At 36.7% G+C, this 17,607-nt stretch overlaps 1 protein-coding gene across 5 annotated transcripts in view; it reads left to right on the top strand.

The window, feature by feature from the left end:
* EXD3 (exonuclease 3'-5' domain containing 3) overlaps positions 1-17,607 on the top strand; it is a 423,178-nt gene that overhangs the window by 9,156 nt on the left and 396,415 nt on the right. For 2 of the 5 annotated variants that reach the window (XM_020981774.2, XM_020981785.2), the window contains exon 2: positions 2,600-2,649. The exons of 1 other annotated variant lie outside the window; for it this stretch is intronic. The gene's annotated coding sequence lies outside the window, so the exon portion shown is untranslated. Of the gene's footprint in view, positions 1-2,599; positions 2,650-10,838; positions 10,876-14,013; positions 14,061-17,607 lie in introns of those variants that run through there. 2 more of the 5 variants (XM_020981775.2, XM_078149943.1) reach the window with 2 other exon arrangements.

The following is a 17,607-nucleotide window of genomic DNA, read 5'->3' as shown; positions in this document are numbered from 1 at the left end:
CTCTCAGGGTCAAGTTGGAAAAAAGGGAGTGTAGCCAGTGCAGGAGATAGCCTGGGAAAGACTTGAGGGGTGGAGGTATTGGAAGGTGCAGTGAGGCCAAAGAACAGAGTGTGTTGTTGGAAGGCAGAGGGGAGAGGTGGAATAACAGATTATGATCAGATAAAAGAATTTCGGAGATCAAGAACATGAATGTGGAACATCTGCTGACCTTCAATCTTGCATCTCCAGCTGCCTTTCGACATTTCAAGCTGGATGTCCAGCAGACATCTTATATTCAGCATATCTAAAACAGAACTCTTTATCTTTCCCCCTCAACTGTTCTCTACGTCTGTCTTTCCTATTACTATGAAGGGCAACACCATCTTTCCAGTCCCTCAGGCCTCTAATCTAGGAATCATCCTGGTCTCAGTGTCTCCCACTCCTCCATATCCAAGCTGATATTAAGACCTGTTGATTTCACTTTTGCAGTGTTTCTCAAATACACCCCCTTCTCTCCTCTGACACTGCCACCAGTGTAGTGCAAAATCTCATCACTTTGCACCTTGATTACTGCAACACTGGTAGGTCTGCCTGTCTCAAGTCTCTCCTTATTCCAATCCATTCTCCATTTAGCCACTATAGTGATTTTCCTAAAAGGCAGGTCTGATCATGTTACACTGCCCCAGACTTTAGTGGCTTCCTGTTGCCTTCAGGAGCAAACACAAAATGATGTTTGGCATTTAAAGCCCTTCATAACCTAGCCCCTTTCCACCTTTCCGGTCTGCTTATACCTTACTCTCCACCACATACTCTTCAGCTCAGTGACACTGGCCTGGCTGTTCCAGGAACCAGATACTCTGTCCTTTAGCTCTGGTCATTTTCTTTGGCTTCCCTTATGCTTGGAATGCTGTCTCTTCTTAGTTCTGTTTTCTACCTTCCCTGGCTTTCTTTAAGTCCCAACTAAAATCCTGTCTTCTACAGGAAGCCTTTTGCAATGCTTCTTAATTCTAGTGCTATCTCTCTGTTAGTTATTTCCTGTTTATCCCATGTATATAGTTTGTTTGTTGTCTCTTCCATTAGATTGTGAACTCCTTGTGTCAGGGACTGTCTTTTGCCTCTTTTTGTATCCCCAGAACTTAGCACAGTGCCTGACACATAATGAGCGCTTAATAAATGTTTATTGATTGATGATTGAGCCTATTCCCAACTAAAATCCCACCTTCTACAGGAAGCCTTCCCTAACCCCTCGTAATTCCAGTGCCTTCCCTCTGTTATTTTCCTATTTATCCTGTATGTAACTTGCTTTGTCTATATATTAGTTTGTGTGTTATCTCCCCAGTTAGATTGTAAGCGCCTTGAGGGAAGGGACTGTCTTTTACTTCATTTTGTATCCCCAGAGCTTAGTACAGTGCCTGGCACATTAGGTGCTTTATAAGTGTTTATTGATTGATGTAGCTAGAGTGTGTAAAAGGCAGTCACCTGAAATCAGACTAGAAAGTCAGGTTGGACTTAAATTGTGAAGAGCCTTAAATGCCAGGCTAAGTTGTTTGTTTTAGCCTTTGGGCCCTGCAGAACTACTGAAGATTTTTGATTAAGAGAGTAGTGTCAACAGGAAGATTATTTTGATAGCTTTGCAAAACATGGATAAGAGAGAAAGTGAGAAAGAGTTGCAAGTCCCTTGAGCTAGGATGGTGGCAGTGCAGGCCTACTTGTTTGGGAGAATGGTGGCTTTATCAAAAGAAGGATGGAAGTTAGGAGGAGGGGCAGGTTTTGTGGGGAGATTGATGTGCTTGGTTTTGGACATTCATTTGACATTCTGGCAGGGCATCCAGATAAGATGATTGGTACTGAAGATAGAGCTTTGGAATTCATCTTGTACTTGAGTATTTTGAAGCTTTTATGGCTTCATAGATCTGGTTACTTATAATAATTCAGATTTTAACCCACTAATGCATATCCATTCTGTGTGACTCTTGCCAGTACTTTTCCTTAAAAATGCTTGGGGACTTTGTCTAGAGCTCTTGACATGTATAGATAGCAGTAGAACTTTTTTTTTTTTAGGCAGTTGGGGTTAAGTGACTTGCCCAGGGTCACACAGCTAGTAAGTGTCAAGTGTTTAGTCTGAGGCTGGATTTGAACTCAGGTCCTCCTGACTTCAGGGCCAGTGCTCTATCTACTGCACCACCTAGCTGCCCCGAATCCTCATTTTTACCATGTGACTGGCCCATGTCTTTTTTGAAGGCCAATGAGGTCACCAAAGGAAAGAATACTGAGAAGTGTATGAAATATAAATTTAAGTGTGAAAGAGGGGAATACTTTCTATGCGTAGTCCACTCAGTAAACACCTATTGACAGATTGACTGTCTGTAGAAGAAAGAACACTGGGGTAGAGGGTGTGATAAATTTGAATAAGCTTTCCATAGGCTAGGCTTAAATGGCCTTAGTGGCATTAAGCATGACCAGAGCTGGAAACAGGGCTAAGGAGGATAGTACTACCCACCAAGCAATAGTTTATATTGCCTGTTCCATTAGTGCCAGCCTGGGGTTTCTGGGGTTTTGATTCTGTATTATGAGGTATACAGATAATGACCTCTCTATCCTTGTTATTATTGTTTTGTAGAGTAACAGAAGACATTGCACAGCTATTAGAGATCTATCACCTTTTCACAAGTAAGTGTTTTTTGGGAGAGACCAATCATGGAAATGTATGATTATATCTGTTATATTCGGAAAACTGCTTGCTAGTCATGGAGGCCTGAGGGTTGTACTTATCACTGGAGTAGGTTCTCAACAGAATTGTGAAGTTTTCCCTCCTTTCTCCTTTTAGTGTTCTCTCTTCTTTCTTGCCCTTTCCCCCTCATGATGATGAAGGCTTCCAAGAACCACCCTCTAAGTCAGTATCTTATACTGTAGTGTTTTTGACCATTTTCTTCACAGTGTATTTTCTTAGCACCCTGCTTGGGGACTTGGGGGTAGTTAATCAGATAAATTATTTCAAAGTAAAGTATTAATGGTTTGTAATAGCTCAATTTCTTATTTCTCCTTGATAACATTTTCAATTTCACATGGCTTTATTGCTTTAACTCAGATGAGTAAAAACTATGGTAAACTTGGGGCCCTTGGTGACTTAGTGGGGCTGATGCTTTCAGTCATAATGTAGTTCCAGTCATGGCTAACACAATCCCTAATAAAAGGCTACCTGGCCAGTCACTGCACCTAATTTGTCAGAAAAATTGAGCCTAGCAGGTTTTTAAGTTGAGCCAATCAGTGTTGGACATGCATTTGACATTCTGGCAGGCAAGATGATTGGTATTAAAGGTAGGTATTGGTACTTGAAGCACATGAAGTAGAATAATCATCTGAGTTATAATCTAAGTGGGACCTTTAAAGTCAGCCTTCCTTGGGGTAGAGCACTTTAGGTGCTAGATTTCAGTAGTAGGCCTTCTTGTGAAATGGGTCTAATACCTAATTTATCAACAGGTTGTTAAAATTTAAATATATAATTCTATATATTTATATATATATATATATATATATATATAATGTTATATATGAATATATAACTATATATTTAAATATATAATTTTATATAACTCTATAACTCTTTTGCCTTTTTTTAAATTAAAATTTTTTTTGATGAACACAAATCTATTTTCTTTCCCTCCTACAACCCCCCATTAAAAAAAACAAAACCCTTGTAACAGACATTATATGTGTGTCAGTATATTTATTTATTAAGAAAAAATATATAGTTAAGAAAAACTAATTTCTTCATTGACCGTCTCTAGAAAATATTTCCCGTCTTACATCCTGAGTCCATCCTCTCTGACCAGAGGTGAGCAGTATATTTTGTCATTGATCTCCTGGAATTATGGTTGGTCATTTTATTGATCAGAGTTCTTAAGTCTTTCAAAGTTTGTGCAATTCTTTTTTAGTGACCTTTTGATTTTTAACATCAAGGCATAAAGCAAGGAGAAGTACATTTGCTAAAGGTATTTGTTATTGTCATGGGGCTGTAAAGTCGGAGGGTACACATCTGTGCACAATCCAGATGAGAGAGAGAAGGCTTCCATGTGGATGGTAAGATCTTCCATCTAGTCCAATCCTTTCGAATTTTAATGCATGAGGAAACTGAAACATAAAAAGGTTAAGTTACTTACCTAAGTCACATAGGTAGTAAAAGGCAGAATCTGGATTTGAACTCAGTTCCTCTGACACCAAACCCAGTATTCTTTACCCTACATTCTGTCTGGGACTGCAGATAGACAGTGAGTTAAGAATTGCATAGGAATAAAAGAGTGAGTTGGATTGCTTTTTGGAAATTGCTAAATCTGATTGCCTTTTTTTGAGTCGTTTTTCTGAATCCCCTTGTAGTATTTGACAGTGTCAACCATCCCTTCTTTCTGTAGACTATCACCCCTTTTGATTTTTGTGATAGAACACTCTCTTGGTCATTATCTTGCCTCTCAGGTCACTCCTCAGGCTACTTTGCTAAATCATCCATGCCCTGCCCCCAACTGCATATCCCTTAAGGCTTTGTTCTGAACCTTTTTTTTTTCCTTTCTTTATGGTACCTCGATGATCTCATCAGTTCCCATGGATTCAGTTATCATCTTTGTGTTTTGAGAACTATATATCCAGCCCTAGTCTCCTGAGTTCCTGTTCTGTATTATCATTTGCTTATTTAACATTTCTGACTGAATATCCCATAGGACAACAGCTTAACCTATTCAGAATAAAACTCATGATCTTTTCCTCCTAAGGGCTACCACTTTTGCTTAACCTTATCTTTTTCTGTCCAGGGTGCGACCATTCTTTTAAGTCTCTCAAATTCATAAACTGGGAATAGTCCTTGACTCTTCACTCTTCTCTACTCTCTTTTCAATTCTTCCTCCATAATATTTTTCTCATCTTTCATCTTCTCTCCACTCACATGGCCATCACCCTACTTTGGGCCCTCATTGCCTCTTGCCTAGGCTAGTGCAATATTTTCTTAATCGGTCTTCTGCCTCAAGACTCTCCTTTCTTTAATCCATCTTCTACACAGCTTTCAAATTGTTATTTCTAAGGCACAAGTCTGATCACATCACTCCCCTGTTCAAGAGCTCCTTGTAAGGTTCCCTATTGCCTCTAGGATGAAATATAATCTCCGTTTGTCACTTAAAGCCCTTTACAGGCTGACTTAAGCCTACCTTTCTACTCCTTTTCACACATGCTACCTTTTAGCCAAACAGACCTACTTGCTTTATTCTGAATGTGACATCCTTGGCCTTCATTCTTATCTAACACCTTTCTTCCAGGCTGAAATGTGCTCCCTTTTTTCCTCTTTCTCTTAGCTCTTCCATTGCAGGGCTACTTCCTATATGGGGCCTAGTCTGGCTCCATCTGCCATTGCCTCCTCTCTGGCAATTATCCTCTAATGACACATACATTGGGTCACTTGCAGAGTTTGTTGTGCTCTATTTTCTGTGTTTTGAACTTCAGGGAAGTTTTCTTGTATTATTTTTGGCATTATGGTATTGAAGTATTTTGATTTGTCATTTTTTTTGAGGAAACTTGGGTTAACTTAAGTTGTTTCTACTCATCCTGTTTTTGAGGTTAGTGACTTTGGCTTGTATAGAGATCTTGTGCGCTTTCAGTGTTATTGCCCTTTGCTTCTTTATACATGGAGCTGAAGGCCAAAGCACAGTGGTTGGACCCACTGCAGTAACTTACGGGGGAACGTGGAGAAAAGTTACACATGATGAGCAAGCATGGATGGGTTGTGATCTGCATTGTTTGTTGGAGAGAATATTCAATTAGTGATATCATAGATCTTTTTTTGAGTTGTATGTGTATATGCTGTTTCACCGAGTAGAATGTAAGGTTCTTGAAGGCGGGGACTATTTGTTTTTGATTCTGTATTTCCAGCACCTAGCACTAGTCCTTGGGACATAGTCAGAGCTTAATAGATGTTTGTTGAATGAACAATGGAAATACCATGAGCTCAAGAATTCTCTGAAACACTGATGTATGCAGAACACATTCCATAATAATCTTCCCTGTAGCGCAAGTTCAGTAGGATATCTTCTTAGACCAAGCCAAATTGCTCATTATAATTTGATTTTACCTTTAAGATAGTTTTAGCACATTAACACTAGGGTAGTGTTGTAGAAAGGTTTTATCGACTTGTTTTGTACAAATAAAAAGCCATAGGAATGGTAACTACAGACATTAATATGGTGTCTTCTTTTGGTGTCCTTTCATCTGTTTATCTTTCTAAGATTTTTGTTGATTTCTTTTGGTTTTGTATTACCTTAATTTTAAAATAGATCCCTCTTTTTACTCTTCCCCAGTGAGTCACCTTTTGTAACAAAAATTTTCTAAAAAGAAAAGAAAACAATTCAATACATTAATTGTTTGATAGTATGTGCAGTATTACAAACTCATCTCCCAAATCTGCAAAGAAGGGAGGTAGGCGAATTTTCTCATTTCTTTGGGGACAAGCTTGACCATTATAATTATACAGTCTTCAGTTTCTTTTTCATCTTCTTTTGTTCTTTCCATTTACATTGTTAAAATTATGTATACTGATTGTTTTCCTAGCTCTGCTTACTTTACTCTGCTTCATTTCATATAAATCTGAGAGTTTTCTGTATTCTTCATAATCATAGTTTCTTATAATACAACAATATATTATGATAATGTACCATAATTTTATAGTCATTTCCCAGTTGGTAGATACCATTTTTGGTTCTAGTCCTTTGTTCCCACAAGAAATGCTGCTAGGAATATTTTGAGCCTTTCTATCTTTAACATCCCTGGAGTAAATGCCTGGTGGTGGGATGTTTGTAGCCAGGTGGTGTAGTAGATAGAGCATTGGGCTTGGAATCCAGAAGACTCATTCTTGTGAGTTAAAATTCTGCCTCGAGACACTTACTAGCTGTGTGACCCTGGGCAAGTCACTTAACTGTGCCTCATTTTCTCATATGTAAAATGAGCTGGAGAAGCAATTGGCAAACTACTCCAGTCTCTTTGCCAAGAAAACCCCAATGGGGTCATGAAGAGTTGGACTGAAACGACTCAACAACAACCACAAAAAGTGGGATATTTTGTAAACGGATATGAGTAGTTAGTTACTTTTCCAAATTGCTTTTCAGAATGTTTGGACCAATTCACAGCTCTATTAATTGTGTGTGGTATTAGTGTGCCGATTTTCCCACATCTTCTTCAGCATTAATTATGTGTACCTTTGGTCATCTTTGCAAGTTTGCAGAATGTGAGGCAAAATCTCAGAGTTGTTTTGATTTATATTTTCTTATTATTACTGATTTGGAGCAGTCTTTTTGTAGTTGTTCATAGCTTGTAGTTCTTTCGACAATTGTTTGTTCATGTCCTTTGGGGAATACTTACGGATCTATATTTAATCCTTTATAAGTCTTGGATGTCAGATCATTATCAACGTTTTTAATGCAGTTTTTTTTTTCAAATTGGCAGCTTCCTTTCTTGTCCTAGTTGAGGATTAGTATTCATTTTGCTAGTGCAAAAGCTTTTCCATTTCACATAATCAAGATTATCTATGTTATCTTTTGTGATTGCCTCTATCTTTTATTTGGTTAAGAACTTTACTTCTGGTCATAGCTGTGAAAGCTATCTGGTTTCAATCTCTTCTAGTTTTTTGATGGTGTAACCTTTAACATTCAGATTGTATATCAGTTTTGAGCTTATATGATAGGAGATGTTGCTTTCACCCTAATTTCTGCCCACTTGCTTTCCTTTTTTTCTCAGAATTTCTTGTCAAATAGTAAGTTTTTCCCCAAGTAATTTATGTAATTGGGATGTTGAATACTGGTTATTGAGTTTACTTGCTGCTTATTCTTCCTTATGTAGTCTATTATTCTTTGGTGGCTTTTAAAAAATCAATTGTTGATTTCACTAGAGGGCAGTCTTTCCTAATACATTGCTCCAGTATTTATTTTCCTAATAGAAAAAATGATGTGTGAAAGGGCTAAAATAGTAGGTGATCCAGAAATCATTTATATTTGCCTAGTGTGCTTGCCAGATTGGATATATTTATTTTGAAGCGTAACTCTGAATTGGAGATGAAATGGAGATCTCACATTGTGAAATTGTGACTTCTGGGAAATTGGAAAGGCTGTTCATATTCCTTATACTGACATTTTCTTCAACTCAGTTCTTTTCATTTTTTCTCTTTCTTTAAAAAAAAATTAGCTTCTGGACATGGAGTAATTTTTTTTTTACTTATTCTTTTCTTGGTAATTATGTTTACTTTTATTCTGTTTCTATAGTTTGGGGTATTTGAACATTCTCTTCGTGTGTGTGTGTGTGTGTGTGTGTGTGTGTGTGTTAGGAATGCCTCTCTTTTTTTTTTATTAGTTTATTAATTTATTTATTTTTAGTTTTCAGCAATCACTTCCATAAGATTTTGAGTTCTAAATTTTCCCCTTCCTCCCCTCCCCCCAGCCTAGATGGCACGCAATATAATATAGGCTCTACATTTTTATTCACATTAAACATTTTCACGTTAGTCATGTTGTAAAAAAGAATTAGAAACAATGGGAGAAGCCACGAGAAAGAAGAAACAGGGGGGCAGCTAGGTGGCACAGCGAATAGAGCATCGGCCCTGAAGTCAGGAGGACCTGAGTTCAAATCTGGTCTCAGACCGAACACTTGACACTTACTAGCTGTGTGACCCTGGGCAAGTCACTTAACCCCAGTTGCCTTTAAAAAAAAAAGGAAAGAAAAGAGAAAGAAGAAACAAATAAAAAAAGAGAGCAAATAGTATGCTTCACTCTGCTTTCAGACTCCATAGTGCTTTTACTGGATGTGAATAGCATTTTCCATCATGAGTCTTTTGGAGTTGTCTTACATCCTTGTATTACTGAGAAGAGCTAAGTCTAATAAAGTTAGTCATTGCACAGTGTGGCTGTTACTGTGTCCAGCATTCTCCTGGTTCTGCTCACTTCATTCAGCATCAGTCCATACAAGTCTTTCCAGGTTTTTCTTAAGTCTACCTGCTCATCATTTCTTTTTTTTTTCTTTTTTTAATTTATTTTGATTATCAACAATCGCTTCCATATGCTTTTGAGTTGAAAATTTTACTCCCCTCTCCTCCCCCCCACCCTCCCCAAGATGGCACACAATCTGATATAGGCTTTACATTTACATACCCATTAAACATATTTTCACATTAGTGAAGTTGTAAGTAAAAATTAAAACCAATAGGAGGAACCATCAGAAAGATGAAACAAAACTCAACAGAAGGTAAAAGTAAGTAATAGCGATTCAACTTCCATAGTTCTTTCTTTGGATGTGGACAGCATTTTCCATCCCGAGGCCTCTGGAGATGTCTTAGATCCTCGTAATGCTGAGAAGGGTTCACTTTAACAATCTTAGTCATTGCATAACGTGGCTGTTGTTGTGTACAAAGTCCTCTTGGTTCTGCTCACTTCACTCAGTATCAGACCATATAAGTCTTTCCAGGTTTTTCTGAAGTCAGCCTGTTCATCATTTCTTATAGCACAATAGTATTCCATTACATTCATATACCACAACTTGCTCAGCCATTCTTCAATTGATGGGCATCCCCTCAATTTCCAGTTCTTCACCACCACAAAAAGAGCTGCTATAAATATTTTTGTACGTGTGGGTCCTTTTCCCGTTCATATGCTCTCTTTGGGATACAGCCTTAGAAATGCTATTGCTGGGTCAAAGGGTATGTACATTTTTGTAGCCCTTTGGGCATAGTTCCAAATTGTTCTCCAGAATGGTTGGATCATTTCACAACTCCACCAACAATGCATTAGTGTTCCAATTTCCCCACATCTTCTCCAACATTTATCATTTTCCTTTTTTGTCCTGTTAGCCAATCTGATAGGTGTGATGTGGTATTTCAGAGTCGTTTTGATTTGCATTTCTCTAATTAATAGTGATTTGGAGCATTTTTTCATATGACTATAGGTAGCTTTAATTTCTTCCTCTGAAAACTGCCTGTTCATATCCTTTGACCATTTATCAATTGGGAAATAACTTGTGTTCTTATAAATTTGACTCAGTTCTTTATATATTTTAGAAATGAGGCCTTTATTAGAGACGCTGGCTATAAAATTGTTTCCCAGCTTACTGCTTCCCTTCTAATCTTGGTTGCATTGGCTTTGTTTGTGCAAAAGCTTTTCAATTTAATGTAATCAATTTTGCATTTCATAATGTTCTCTGTATCTTGTTTAGTCATAAATTCTTTTGTTTTCCATTAATCTGACAGGTAAACTATTCTTTGCTGTCCTAGTTTGCTTATACTGTCAGCTTTTATATCTAAATTGTGTACCTGTTTCGACTTTATCTTGATATATGATGTAAGATGTTGGTCTGTGTCTGATTTCTGCCATATTATTTTTCAGTTTTCCCAGTAGTTTTTGTTAAATAGTGAGTTCTTATCCCAGAAGTTAGTGTGTTCGGGTTTATCAGATAGTGGATTACTATAGTCGTTGACTACAATGTCTAGTGTACCTGACCCACTCCACTTATTCACCACTCTATTTCTTAGCCAGTAGTTTTGATGATTGCTGCTTTATATTACAATTTAAAATCTGGTATGGGAATGCCTCTTTTTTTGACTGCCTATCTTTTGTCGTTGATGATTAGGCTCAGATTTGTGAGTTTTGTCATTTTGGATTGCATCTTGAACTCTTTTATTTTATTCTGTTCTATGATATCTATTGTGTGTTTTGTTGCTAAAATTGCCTTTTCTTTATGTTTGAAGTAATTTTTTTTTCTGTAGACTTGCAGAATTTGTTGTTTGTCTTTGGAGTTATTCAATTTAGTTACTATATTTGAAGCAGTGTTTTGTTTTGTTTTTCTAGAGGAGACCTGTGGATTCTTCTCTTGGGCTTTCATCAGGTATTGGTTCACTTTCCTTTGTCTTATAACATTTGTTAAGAAAATTTTGTGTTTTGTTTGAGGGTTTAGTATTTATTCTTCCTTCTATTTTTAAGAATTTCTCAGGTTAATTTATATTCTGTGCTTTAGGTTTTTAATTAAAATTTTTTGCTTTTGAAATCTTTTGTGTTTCAGCCATTTTTCCTTATAGTCCTTCATCACTCCTTTTCTGAATCCTTCTCCTTTGATGATAGGTACATCACTTATTGGGATTGAACTGGAAAGCTACCTCAGCCTTTTCTGTTGGGAGATCTATGTTTTCACTCTCCTCAGTCCCTACCTAAATATCTTCCTATAGGACAGGACTGATCCTTTTACCCCAGCTTCTTGGCCCAATTCCTTCTCCGGTTCTTATTCTTTCCTTTTCTGGCTGGGCTGAATCAGTGTTTGCCAGGTTTTGTAGGATTGGAGGAGGGCATTCCAGACAGAATCCCTGCAGCCTTGGAGTCCCGTGACCTCAGGTTGCTTCAGACAGAGTACCATGCTTCTTCCTCTCTTCCTCATGTGAATTAGAAGGAATGATGTCTAACTTGCTGGGTGGGGTGTACTGTCATTCGTTGTAGCAGGAGGGGATTGCCTTTTTGGGTACTTGGCACAGGCTGATATGTCAGTTTGTATATCCCTGGCAGAAGCATGGAGGTGAGTAGGATTAGGATGCTGAGTAGGTGTTTAAAGTGTTTAGTATTCCCTAGTATTAATTCATAAGGCATTTATCTTTTTTTGGGGGGGGGTTAGGCAGTGGGGTTAAGTGACTTGCCCAGGGTCACACAGCTAGTAAGTGTTATGTGTCTGAGGCCGGATTTGAACTCAGGTCCTCCTGAATCCAGTGCCGGTGCTGTATCCACTGTGCCACCTCGCTGCCCCTGGCATTTATCTTAAAAAATTTTTTTAAAAATTAATTTATTTTGATTTATCAACAATTACTTCCATATGCTTTTGAGTTTAAAATTTTTCTCCTCCTTCCTCCCTCCCACCCTCCCCAAGACAGCACACAATCTGATACAGGCTATACATATACATTCCTATTAAACATATTTTCACGTAGTAATGTTGTATAGTAAGAATTAGAACCAATAGGGAAGAACCATCAGAAAGAGGAAACAAAACTCAACAGAAGAGGAAAAAAATAGCAAATAGTATGCTTCGATCTGCATTCAAATTCCATAGTTCTTTCTTTGGATATGGATAGCATTTTCCATCACGAGGCCTTTGGAAATGTCTTAGATCCTTGTATTACTGGGAAGGGTTAAGTTTATCAATATTAATCATCGCACAATGTGGCTGTTAATGTGTACGATGTTCTCTTGGTTCTGCTCACTTCACTCAGCATCAGACCATACAAGTCTTTCCAGGTTTTTCTGAAGTCAGCCTGTTCATCATTTTTTATAGCACAATAGTATTCCATTACATTCATAAACTCCAACTTTACCAGCCATTCCCTTTTTGATGGGCATCTTCTCAATTTCTAATTCTTTGCCACCACAAAAAGAGCTGCTATGAATATTTTTGTACATGTGGGTCCTTTTCCCATTTGTATGATCTCTTTGAGATATAACCCTAGAATGGCTATTGCTGGGTCAAAGGGTATGCACATTTTTGTAGCCCTTTGGATATAGTTCCAAATTGCTCTCCAAAATGGTTGGATGATTTTACAACTCCACCAACAATGCATTAGTGTTCCAATTTTCCCACATCTTCTCCAACATTTATCATTTTCTTGTTTTGTCGTGTTGGCCAATCTGATAGGTGTGATGTGGTACCTCAGAGTTGTTTTGATTTGCATTCCTCTAATCAGTAGTGATTTAGAACATTTTTTTCATGTGACTGTAGATGGCTTTAATTTCTTTATCTGAGAACTGCCTGTTCATATCCTTTGACCATTTATCAATTGGGGAATGACTTGTATTCTTATAAATTTGACTTAATTCTGTATATATTTTAGAAATGAGGCCCTTATCAGAGAGACTGGTTGTAAAAATTCTTTCCCAATTTTCTGCCTTCCTTCTAATTTTAGTTGCATTGGCTTTGTTTGTGCAAAAGCTTTTCAATTTAATGTAATCAAAGTTATCCATTTTGCTTTTCGTAATGTTCTCTGTCTCCTGTTTGGTCATGAATTCTTCGGTTCTCCATAGATCTGATAGGTAAACTATTCCTTGCTCTCCCAGTTTGCTTGTAGTATCAGCCTTTATATCTAAATCATGAACCCATTTTGACTTTATTTTGGTATATGGTATGAGAATTTAATCAATACCTAGTTTCTGCCCTACTCTTTTCCAGTTTTCCCAGCAATTTTTGTCAAAGAGTGGGTTCTTATCCCAGAAGCTGGGGTCTTTGGGTTTATCAAATAATAGATTGCTAATATTTTATTTAAAATTTTTGCATCTACATTCATTAGAGAAATTGGTCTATAATTTTCTTTCTCTGTTTTGACTCTTCCTGGTTTAGGTATCAGCACCATATTTGTATCATAAAAAGAATTTGGTAAGACTCCTTCTTCACCTGTTTTCCCAAATAGTCTATATAGTATTGGAATTAATTGTTCTTGAAGTGTTTGATAGTATTCACATGTAAATCCATCTGGCCCTGGAGATTTTTTCCTAGGGAGTTCATCAATGGCTTGTTCAATTTCTTTTTCTGAGATGGGGTTATTTAAGTATTTTACTTCCTCTTCATTTAATCTGGGCAATTTATATTTTTGCAAATATGTATCCATTTCACTAAGATTTTCAAATTTGTTGGCATACAGTTGGGCAAAATAGTTCCTAATTATTGTTTTAATTTCCTCTTCCTTGGTGGTAGATTCACCTTTTTCATTCTTCATACTAGGAATTTGGTTTTCTTCTTTCTTTTTTTTTTTATTAAATTAACCAAAAGTTTATGTATTTTGTTGGTTTTTTCATAAAACCAGCTCTTAATTTTATTTATTAGTTCAATAGTTTTCTTAATTTCTATTTTACTAATTTTCCTTTAGTTTTCAATATTTCTAATTTGGTGTTTAATTGAGGATTTTAAATTTGTTCTTTTTCTAGTTTTTTTAGTTGTGTGCCTGATTCATTGATCTCCTCTTTTTCTATTTTATTTATGTAGCCATTTAGAGATATAAAACTTACCCTAAGAACTGCTTTTGCTGCATCCCGTAAGTTTTGGTATGTTGTCTCATTATTGTCATTTCTCTTGAATGAAGTTATTGATTGTTTCTGTGATTTGTTGTTTGACCCACTCATTTTTTAGGATTAGATTATTTAGTTTCCAATTATTTTTAGTCTATCTTTCCATGTCCCTTTATTACATAGAATTTTTATGGCATCATGATCTGAAAAGGTGCATTTAATATTTCTGCATAAGACATTTGTCTTGACAGGGTTCTTATCTTATGTCTTGTGGATTCAGCTGAAATTGTTTTACATATCTGGCATGTGCCCTCCCCCTTTTTTTTTTGAGGTTGTGGGGACCAGGGAAAATGTGTAGTCTTCTGTATTGTTGTTCATGTATGTAAACTAGAAGCCACTCTCCTTCTCATTCTATCTAGAATATGAGAAGTATCACTTGTCAAACTAATGCATAGAATTTCCTCATTTTTTTTAACCCTTCTACTTGTCCTATAGGCACTTCAAATTCAACATGTCCAAAACACAGCTCCTTACCCTTCTGTCAAACCTACCCATCTTCCTAACCTCCCTGTTACTCTTTACCACCATTCTTATGGTTACCCAGGTTTTTAGCCTTGGTGACATCCTCAGCTTCTCACTCACTCATCTCACATATTCAGTCATTTGCTAAATCTTACCTTTGCCTTCTCTCTATGTCTTGCCTATGTCTTTTTCTCTTCACTCACAAAACTACTAGCCTGGTTCAGGCCTTCATTCCAACTTGCCTGGACTATTATGATCACATCCCAGTGGGTTTCTCTGTGGTGTCGGTCTCCCCCCACTCCTATCCACCTTCTATATAACTGCCAAAGTGATTTTGCTGAAGTGTATGCTTGAACAAATTACCTCCTTGTTCCAGGGCTCCCTATTAGCTCTAGGATCAGATAAAAACTCTTTGGTTTGGTATTTAAAATCCTTTGCAACTTGGCCTTTCCTACTTTCTGTACTTTCATATTATTCTTCTCCACACACTTTATAGTTCAACCTATTAGTCTATTTCTATTCCTCACATGCCATGTTCTATCTCTTGTCCCGTTGCCTTTGCGCTGGCCCTTCTTTCATGCCTGGAATGCTTTCTCTGCTTACTTTGTGTCTTAGAACCCCTAGATTTCTTTAAGACTTAGCTCTTCAGGCTTTTACTTTTTCCCCAAAAATTAATCCCTTCCCCTGTGAGGTTACTTTGTATCTTCTTTGTTTGTATCTTATATGTGCCTGTTTATGTAGATGTTATCTTTCCCCCCTTATAACTTAAGCTCCTTGAGGATAGGGTCTGGTTTTGCTTTTTTTTTTTTGTATCCCTAACATTTAACATATTGACTGGTACATAGTAAATACTTAACAATGTTTGTTGATGGACTGATTGATTATTTAACTGTCAGACTTATAAAAGCCTTTTTTTCTTTTTTGTAATGAACTTACTAACACGAACATTTCAGTATATAAGGAAGAAACTGTGAACTTGTGTTATGTGCAGTCCACTTTTTAACATTTACATTACATTTAAAATGATAGTAACAAAGCTCTCCTGCTTGTCTCTTTCCCTTTCTGAACTTTCTTCTGTTCTCTTATGTGTATTTTTAAGATGTCTGACTGCTGTTTTCTTTCTTTTTTCTTTCTTTCTTTTTTCTGCATCACTGTCATTACCCATGAACTCTCTCTGATAGAAAGTTTTCTTCCTTGTATAGTTAAGCAAAACAAATGAACACATAGGCCTTGTAATTTTCAGACGCCATTCTCTCTGGTTCACTCTGTGTGTGGGAAAGGGAACCTCAAATATACTTGCCTTTCAGCTCTTAGGTGGCACCATGCCATGTAAGAGTTAACAGAAGCAGTGGTAATGACAGTGGAGGATTTAAGTGAGTGAGAAGATGATGAAGTTTTTCAGGGATAAACCTCATTGTGTGTCACATCAATATTCATGTTTATCAAGCCCTGCTACTTCATATACAAGATTGGAGGAGAGACTAGAGAACAATATCAGGCAATCTAGAATGAAGCTCTAGGTTATATAATATGTATTTTCAGCACCATGAGAATGATAGGAAATTTCCAATTGCTTGACAAAATGTATTGGTTATAATCACCTGTCTGTCACGCATTGAAATTATTCTGTACTTTTACCTTAAAATCATTGTAATTTTGCAATTTTGTCACCCATATAACCACATTTGAATAACAGTTAGTTATGAATAAACCAGCAAAAGGCTCAGGAAATAAAGAGAAGACAGATGTTTCATTGTGGCTTTTAAAATTTTTGTTTTGTCTTGGAATAATCATTTGAATAGGAGACAAAGTATCAATTTTAACTTTGACTTTATTGTTTATTGGTGTAGCTATAACATTTCTATGGGGTATTAATATTTTCCTTTTAAGAATATTACATTTTCACATAATGTATGAAAGCTAGTAATGTTTATGAAGAATTAAGTACCATCTCTTCCCTACAAAAGGGCTTATGTTAATCCAAAGTCTTTCCACAGAGGTTAGTTAACATAATGAAATAAATTATAGACATTATCAGTATGGTAGGATATGTAGGCTAATGTTAAACTGATAGTGTGCCATATATTTTTTTTTGTCTCCTTTTCAAATCTATCAGATGTTTATTAAGTACCTACTACATGCAAGGTACTCTGCTAGGCTCTGGGGATACAAGATCAAAATCAAACAGTGCCCTCCTTAAAGGAGCTTCCATTATCCTAAGGTACTACATTATGTACACAGATAAACAAATACAAAGCAATTTCAGGATGGAGCAAGCACTAACAATTGGATGTTCAGAGAAGGCCTCCTGCAGGAGGGGGCTCCTGAGCTGATCCTTGAAGAGAGCTCGGGATTCTCAGAGGGAATGTGAGAAAGGAGTGCGTTTCACTTGGGTGTAAAGCCAAATAGCTGGAGAGATGGCATGCTGAAGTCAGAAAATTGCTAGCAAGCCAGTTTGTCTAGGAAGTAGAGGACATGAAGGGAAGTAATTTGAAAAAGTGAGTAGAAGCTAGATTTTGGAGTTCTTTAAATGTGAGGCTGAGGAACTTGTATTTTATTCTAGAGGCAGTAGTGAACCCCTGAAGAGTTTTAAGATATTGTGGAGGCAGAATCTATAAGACGACAACTGATTGGATGTAGAAGTTGAGGGGGAAGGAGGAGTTAAGTATGATTTCATTCAAAGTAATGACAAATTGCATGAAATATCTAGAAATCGACTCCGAAGACATTTTATTTATACAAGATTTATGTAAGTACAAGAACAAAACACCCGTTGTAGCCATAGGGGAAGACTTAAATAATTGGAGAAACACTCACTGGTTATTGATGGGTTACGCCAATGTGATAAAAATGATAACTACTATTTAAATTAATTTATCAGTTTTGCACTATATCAATCATATGTTACTTTATAGAGCAAGACAAAAATGAAAATTCATTTGAAGGAACAAAAGTTTCCTAGCATTATTGATTTATTTATTTTTCCTTTTAAAGAAAATTTTATTGATAGCTTTTGTTTTTTACATAGCCTCAATTCCCCTATTATGTATCCATCGTTTTT

Source organism: Phascolarctos cinereus, unplaced genomic scaffold (genome assembly GCF_003287225.1).
Source record: "Phascolarctos cinereus isolate Bilbo 61053 unplaced genomic scaffold, phaCin_HiC Scaffold_2;HRSCAF=192, whole genome shotgun sequence".
NCBI lineage: Eukaryota > Metazoa > Chordata > Mammalia > Diprotodontia > Phascolarctidae > Phascolarctos > Phascolarctos cinereus.
This window is presented reverse-complemented; position numbering and strand designations above follow the sequence as displayed.